The sequence below is a fragment of the Diabrotica virgifera genome, chromosome 9 (assembly GCF_917563875.1).
Source record: "Diabrotica virgifera virgifera chromosome 9, PGI_DIABVI_V3a".
Classification (NCBI taxonomy): domain Eukaryota; kingdom Metazoa; phylum Arthropoda; class Insecta; order Coleoptera; family Chrysomelidae; genus Diabrotica; species Diabrotica virgifera.
The window spans coordinates 28,214,989-28,223,646 of record NC_065451.1 but is presented as its reverse complement, the minus strand read 5'-3'; the positions used below and the strand labels follow the sequence as shown (position 1 = coordinate 28,223,646).

Here is an 8,658-nt window from a genome sequence, read left to right as displayed (position 1 = left end):
GTAATCTACACTATGTCGACATGGTGTTTTTTTATTAGTTGGATTATACACATTGGTTATATATTATCATTAAAATATAGTCATATTGTCTTTCAACTAATTATGGGATATATCAGATTTTTATTAACATCCTAAGTGCTCTAAACTTTGTTGCAAACACATGCTAAATACAGTTGCTCGAAATGACATAGTGTAGTTTACCTCCGAGGTCCAGATGTGTAATTAATTTTATATTTGGTAAGGAAAGGTTTGTCAAATAAATACTTATTTAAGAAGAGGGAAACTCATACTCATTTATTTTAAAATAAAATATAAAAAATACATATTAAGAAATAAAATAAAAAATAATATATCTAACATAATACAGATTCAATAATATTCATAAATTCAATAATCTCAGAATAAATAAACAAATTCCAGTTGAACAAGAGAAAGACAGAAGGTTACTATATATTTATATTCCAAAAATATATGGTGAAAGTAGAGTAGCAGTAGACAGGTAGGTAAAATAAATGATGATAAATTGATAAAGCACTGGAAATAACGATAAAGCACTAGAATCAGGCTAAATAGCATCTAAAATATGAAGACCAGAGAAGATATAATTTTGAACTATACAGGGCATAGGGCATACCACGATCCATATACATTCATCAAAATAGGACCACGTTCTAAGAGGAAGGATGGAAGCATATGAAATATAATTTTGAACTATACAGGGCATACCACGATCCATATACATTCATCAAAATAGGACCACGTTCTAAGAGGAAGGATGGAAGCATATGAAATATAATTTTGAACAATACAGGGCATACCACGATCCATATACATTCATCAAAATAGGACCACGTTCTAAGAGGAAGGATTGAAGCATATGAAATACTTTCCAAAATAAACACACAAATGTCAGCTGGACATATAACGAGAGAAAGACTATAGATTAGATATAAGGAACAAATAGAATAAGACATTGATATTTTAAAAATAAAAAATTGTAAGAACAAATCCTGAAATAGACTGGAATGGAGCTGTATTCCTCAAGAGACCAAAACTCAAACAAAAAGGGTTGTCGAACAATGATCATGATGACATTTTGAGAAATAATACGACAAAAAAATCAAACACAATAAGAGTAGGTATTCAATAATATATTCTCATGCAAAACATTGTTGAAAAAAATGTCACCAAAAATTTAGAGATTGTTCCACATCATTAACATGTCTATTTACCACCAGATCATTATTTACCTAGATTATAAGGTACTGCTGTAGCACATATTATTGCAAGACATGTATATAATGTGGTTTGTAGACCTTGTTGAAGACAAGGAAACTCTCTTTTCCAGGTTCCAAATAGCTTTTCTACATTTCTTGTTCTCACATGAGTACTATGGTAAAAATATCTTATTTTCTTGATCATTACCTAAAAAGATATTTATGTCTATTAAATAATCTACTATTTATTTAGCAATTATCAATAAATACCTGGCTGTAATACTGGGGTAAGTAGATAGTGTCTGCATGCATACCCACTACTGTCATCTATTCCTATTAATAATCCTGGAATTTCACTTCTTTCCATTTCACAATTTCACTCTTAATGCTCTTAGATCAAATATTGAATAACTTGATAACCTTCTTGTTGAACAATACAATAATATACATAATTTCTCTTCTAGTACCTACAAATTCATTTACATCATAAGAGCCTGAATAACATATATTGTATGTCTTTACAGTACCTGTACATTTTTGGAAAGTGGGCTTCCTTATAAAAACTGGTTATATTCCTATAAGTAGCATAAAACCTTTGTTGTTTAAGTTAATGCGCTGATTCGCTGATGAATTTCAATATTGTAATACTCCATTGTATTTTAGATTATATTTTTATCTTGAATATATCGCTTTTGTATACTTCCTGGGCGATTTTCTTCTCCAATATTATCAATAAACTCTAAAAATGCTTTTACTTCTTCATACATTTTTATTGTAATTAGAAAAACAAAAAATATATGTTGGAACTGAATTAAAAATATTCAAAATTCAAACAATAACAAACAAAGTTAGGTTAGAATCGCGGTCTTGAGGAAGGTCGATCGATGACTTGAGATTCGCCTGTCATTTTACACTTCCCAAGACTGCGTCGGGTCTCGAGATCGGTTTATAAAACACAAAGTTGGTTCAAGGTCGGTCTTGAGCATCGACGCTGTCTTGAGACTCGACTATAAATACGGGCCTTAGAGGGTACTTTGTCGACTTAACAATATAGGTTATATTATTAGTCGTAGTTTTTCTCTATTTTCTTGTACCTATTTAAACCTCTGAGAGTCTATCTGGTTAATCTGCCCTGTGATGGATGACCGAAGTTATCGTTAACGTAAAGTTATCCTGTAGTTATGTTATAACCATCGAATTGGTGTGATGTATCATACTTAACTTAACTATTTGCGTTATTTCTTGACAGTTCTTGAGTTATCTGGTCACTTTATAACGCGACGTTAAACCTCAAGTTATGAGATAACTCTGTAGTTATGCAAGGTTAGGTTCATCTTTTGACTTGTTTTTAGACAGAAATCAAGTGAATTTAGAAGCTAGTAATTTAATAATTAAGAATAGAAGGGTAATACAATTTTAAAAATTATACAAAAATCAAATCGAGCGACATAAGTTGAAATTTTATTTTAAGTACCTACTGAGCTTTCTATCCAGAGTTGCCAGATGATATTTTATAAATCCCCCACTTAGAAACTGAAATTCCCTGAAATTGAAGCTCAAATACCCCAAAGTCCCCAAATTTAAATTGTTGCCGCATTTTAATAAATTATTAGTCAAATGAAGAGAACAGTAAAGCAAAATTCATACTACAATATCAACGAGGGCCATGGAAATAATTCATAGTTCCTATCGTCTTCGATTATATGGGAGTATAATATACAGTTCTATGTACATTCGCAAATTTAATTTACCATGACCCCTTAAAATCATCCATAATTTTCCGCCCCCAAAAAATCCCACTACAATTTCTGCTTAGAAAAATCTCAATAGACGCTTTCAAATTAACCCAAAATTTTGGGAAAATACACCAATCTGGCAACCCTGTTTCTATCTACCGTTTGAAAGCAACTTAGAAACACCAAGGAACCCAAACAGCTGTTTGCTGTTCGGTCAACGGCGGTAGCCGACGACGGATATGTTCGGAACAATCTCTCGCGCTCACTCCAACTTGTACTATTTGTACATAAGGTTCTCTTTGTTACTTCAAAATTTGTTCCTCAAAACTTCAGGCCCTGGATTCCGTGCACTGTAGATATCTACATGTCGCTTTCTATCGATGTCAATTTTCGTAAAAATATTTGAATTTTAGCTTTAATTGAATTATTTTCTAGGTTTGCTAGGTTATACTCTAATTGATGCTGAAGTGAGACTTAGTAAAACAAGAAAATAATTGAATTAAAACTAAAAATTAAAATATATTGACACTGCGCATATCGCTTTCTATTAATGTCAATATATTTGAATTTTTAGTTTTAATTCAAATATTTTCTTGTTTTACTAAGTCTCACTTCAGCATCAATTAGAGTATAACCTAGCAAAACTAGAAAATAATTCAATTAAAGCTAAAATTCAAATATTTTTACGAAAATTGACACCAATAGAAAGCGACATGTAGATATCTACAGTGCACGGAATCCAGGCGCAGGAGCGGCTAAAGATACAGTGCGGCTCCCTAATTTGCGCGTGCGTGTCCTCAACTCCAACGTTGCCGTTTCCGAGATAGTTTGAAGGACAAATTACGTTGAGAAACAAGAAACGCGTCTAACTTCAATTGTATTTTGTATTTGTCACTGTCACATCTTTGATCGGATTATTGGATATTGGATTTATTTTTATATTTTGGATATTTGGATCTAAGTTGGTTATGTATGTCCTGTTTTATTCATTAAAAAGGATTCCTAAATAAAAGTTTATTCTCAGATACAGATTATGCATGGTTTGACCCAAATCAATATGAAACAAGGACATTTATTGAAGCTATAAATATAATTTGTAAATAATTTTAAACTGTTAATTACAAGAATCACATAGACATTCTTTATAATTATTAATTTAGACATTTTTGTGTAGAAATAAATATTTTTAGTAGGTATAGATATATAAGATGTAATTTCAATTAATTTGAATGCACAAATATGCTTGTGAAATTGTGGAAAAGCTTAGGATTTGTTAAAATTCTGGATTAAAAAGTACAGTTCAATTCAACAGATATAACATAATATACGTATGGCATTAACAATATAAACAGGTTAATACAATAAAACAAAGGTTTTTGGAATTTTAATCCTTTATTATTTAGATGTAGGGCCGGCACTTTATGTCCCGGTTAAACCGCCATTAGCTAACCGGGGTTTAATCAGGACAGAAATGTATGCATAACATAGACATAAACACAATTGTACTTATTATTATGATTAGGAGTGCGAAATTGGAAAGCCAAGGTGAGGGATAGGAAGCTGATTCTGGAACAGGTCAAGACCCACCATGGGTTGCGGAGCCAATGATGATGATATTATGATTATACATGATATTACAACGCAAGAGGCCCAATGAGGTACTTTTCTGTCCCGATTAGCTAACCGAGGTTTAACGGGGACATAAGTCCCATAATCTATAAAGTTTTGAGCCAAAAGTATGTATTACACTTTCATTTTCATGTCATCAGCATTTGTTTATTTAAACATACTGTCAAAAAAATTAATAAAAAAAACACCATAAAGCTAATTTTTCTATTATTATTTTTGTCCTTTAAAATAACTTCCTTGTTCATACATTTTTGCTAGTTGTGGAAGACCTTTTAACAGAATGAGATATAAAATAAATTTTAAAGGATACTCAAAATCAAACACCAATATCATGTATTTATAAATTGCTAATAATAAAATACTTAAAATCAAATCAGTCACCAATATAATATACCTATTTATTTATAAATTTATTAACAAACTGCAGTCCAATAAAAATAAAACTATCAACATTATACTACATAACAATGATTTTCCTTTCATGTTCGAAGCATACACTACCAACATTCGTCGGAATATATTCTTTTTAGTATGTGTGTAGTAGAAGCATAGCATGTACTATAAAAACATTCTAAATTTCATGTTTTTTGCATATACTTCGAAGAATATTCTCGGACCAAATATACTGAGCACATTCATGTATGTAGTTACTTAGAATATTCGTAAAAGCTTATTCTTGGAATAAACCTTTTAGGCTATTGATTATGTTCAAAATAAGAGAACTAAAAGGAACTACAACGTTAACGGGATTTTATTGTCTCATATCTGTCTCTAAATTAGAAAAAACCATGGAGTGCTACCATTGAAATGAGTGAGTTTTTGAGAAAGGGGTGAATTAGTCCCTAGTCACAGGGCGAATTAGGGTGAGTTCTATGCACTTTTGATATAAACACATCTACAGGAAAATTGTTCCAGGTTAAATTTACTATCCAAACATCACATTTTAAAGTCAAAAATATTTTTTTTTACAAAAATAATATATTCAAAATAAAAGCAAGAAAAAAACACGAAAGAAAGCAATTTTGTTTTTAGCCCCATAACTATTTTCCACAGGGATATAGGTATAGGCATTGCTTTAGCGAAAAATAACTTCCATCCTTCCTCTTTAAAATGAAGTTTGGTAAAATTCTCTAAGATTTATAGTTTCCGAAATAGGATTTTTCTAAGTTTGTCGCTCACAGCATTTTTGGGCAATTTTCCCCATTATTTCGCAAACATTGTTCTGTAACTATTTCGTGCGCATTTCTACGTATATGCAATAGTAGAAAGAGAAATTAATTATAGTATTTTTACTACAAAAACGTTATTACGTAGGTCAAAATTTTTTACGTAAGAGAACTGTCAAAACATTAGAATGTGACTTTTCATTATTGCTATGTTTATTATAAACACGGCAATAATGAAAAGTCACATTCTAATGTTTTGACAGTTCTCTTACGTCAAAAATTTTGACCTACGTAATAACGTTTTTGTAGTAAAAATACTATACCTTTAAAATAGTCTATTGTATAAGGTTATTTATAAGGAAGTTATGCTTTTTCAAATTTCTCATTATGACTTTTTTTCTTGTACGTTTAAGTATATACATTGTATATACAGCTTATTTTCTTTACTTTAAAATGGTGTATTGCAAAAAATTCTAGGACAATTCTTAAACACGATATCCGTAGGATATCCAAGAGTATCCGTAATTTGAGAAAAATTTTAAATTTTTTTTATTTTTTTCAATTAGAAAAATATGATTGCATATTATATCATAATTTTTTTTTCATAAAGTTAATAATAAAAAAGTTTTCCATAGGGTTCCAATCTTGTTTAAAAATAGTCCCAGAATTTTTTACGATACACCATTTTAAAGTAAATAAAATAAGCTTTCTTTTTTATTAGACAATAATATACCTACATATACAATAAAAAAAGTTATAATGAGAAATTTAAAAATAATCGTAAAATATATCAAAAATCATTAAAAGTATAAAACTTTTTAAAGGTAATTGACCTTTTTTCCTATTAAATGTAACATTGCATATACCTAAAGCTACGTAGAAAAAAGTTACAGAACAATGTTTGAGAAGTAACAAGGAAAATGGGCCAAAATCGCTGTGAGTGGCGAACTTTGAAAAATCATATTTTGGAAATCATAAATCATAGAGACTTCTACTAAATGTCATTTTAAAGAGTAAGGATTGAAGTTTTTTTTCTTGCTTTTCTTTTGAATATATTTTTGTAAAAAAAAATATTTTTAACTTTAAAATGTAATGTTTCGATAGTAAATTTAACCTGGAACAATTTTCCTGCAGATGTGTTTGTACCAAAAGTGCATAGAACTCACCCTAATTCGTCCTGTGCCTAGGGATTAATTCACCCCTTTAAATGGTAGCACTCCGCGGGTTTTTCATATTTAAAAGTCCATTGACTATATGAAACAATAAAACCCCGTTAACGTTGTAGTTCCTTTCTAAAATACATAATCAATAGTCTATTTATCGAATATTGAATATCGAATCTACCAAGAACATGAAATTGTTATGTGGGAACCATTTAGGCTTGAGTTAAATGGAGAATAATCTTTTAAAACAAACGCACACACACAACATTTAGTTACACTAGATTTGCTCCTGGTTGAAAATGTAGGTACTGCCACAGCTTGTTCGATTAAATAACAGCATCCTCCTTTTCCAGTATTTTAATGTTTTCTCTATTAACAACTGCAATATTATGTAAAAGTATACAAGCCGATATTATTCTTCAAACAAAAGGTAACTTGCATCTCATTTCACATACTAATATGGGGAATCTTTTCTGCATAAAATACCAAATATTCTTTCTATAACAATTCTTGAGGCAATTTGTGATTGATTATACAGCACTTCAACTACTGTCTGACTGAAGATTCTGCAATGGTGTCATTTTATATACCCATAATATGCAAAAGTATTTAAAAACTTCTAATCCTAAAATAGCACTTCCATAATTGTATGATGGTTATGTTGTTCTTTAACTGACAAAATAATTAAATTCAAATTTTACTCTTTTCAATGTTCTTATATTTTCTTAATACCCTTTTACAGGTACAGGTAAAACCTTAGACAACTAGTCTAAAGGGTAAAACAAAATAGAATTTTATTTTTATAGGTTATTTTTATATTTACATTACAAAAATATTATGTCATTTGTCAAAATAAAAGATTCCTAGCATTTTGAATTTCCCGGCGATGTCAATGTGTAAACAACATGACAACGTTGTAAATATTTTGACGCATGCGCAAAGTAGGGAGCCGCACTGTATCTTTAGGCGCTCCTCAAAACTTCTTTCTAATATAACGTTGATGATAGGTTCGTTCCAAGACGACACATTTGTACGATCCCTTGAACCGCCACGAAATCGATTGGACTGTTTTAATGCGCAGAATCGTCCTTGAACGGTTTTCTTTCGATCTCGATCCGATTACCGGTACGGCGGTACATAACCCTCTTGGAACGAATTCGTGTACCATTTCAAGTTCGAGTTGCGCCTGAGCCATTTTCAGTGCGAGTACCACTGTACCACTATAATAGTAGTTTGCTAGATGGTTAGAAATTAATATTTCTAATGTCCACTTTACATCAACAATAAATTGAATAAGAAATTGACAAAGTTATTCAATACCAAATTTGACGAGTACAAAATGTATGGTTTGTAAAAGAAAGTGAAATAATTTTATGAAATAGAACAATTGGATATGTTTTATTTTGTCAATTTTCTTTTTATTCACGGCAAAATTGGATGTAGAATTGTGTTTTGTATAAGCCAAATTTGACCTTAAATAACTTTGTCAATTTCTTGTTCAATTTATTGTTGATTGAGGGCCGGTTGTTCGAACGCTAATCAACAATGATCATTATCAAATAATTAATTACTGTCAATGTGAACTTTGTTTGGGTTGTTAAAACATAATTAATTACAATTCTGAGACTATAATCAATTAATATAACAATAATTATTAACATAATTAATAATAAATCTCATAATTGTAATTAATTATGTTTTCAGCAACCCAAACAAAGTTGACATTGACAGTTTTGGTGACAGTAAT

General features: G+C 30.2%; 2 long non-coding RNA genes across 2 annotated transcripts; one reads left to right on the top strand and one right to left on the bottom strand.

The window, feature by feature from the left end:
* Positions 1 to 249: 249 nt before the first annotated feature.
* LOC126892644 (uncharacterized) lies at positions 250 to 3,057 on the bottom strand. The gene is made up of 3 exons (XR_007700939.1): positions 1,745 to 3,057; positions 1,488 to 1,684; positions 250 to 1,425 (listed from the first exon to the last, which is right to left on the bottom strand). It is a non-coding gene; the product is annotated as an uncharacterized LOC126892644 (long non-coding RNA).
* Positions 3,058 to 3,700: 643 nt separating this feature from the next.
* On the top strand, positions 3,701 to 4,781 carry LOC126892649 (uncharacterized). Its single transcript, XR_007700948.1, has 2 exons — positions 3,701 to 3,923; positions 3,978 to 4,781. It is a non-coding gene; the product is annotated as an uncharacterized LOC126892649 (long non-coding RNA).
* Positions 4,782 to 8,658: the final 3,877 nt, after the last annotated feature.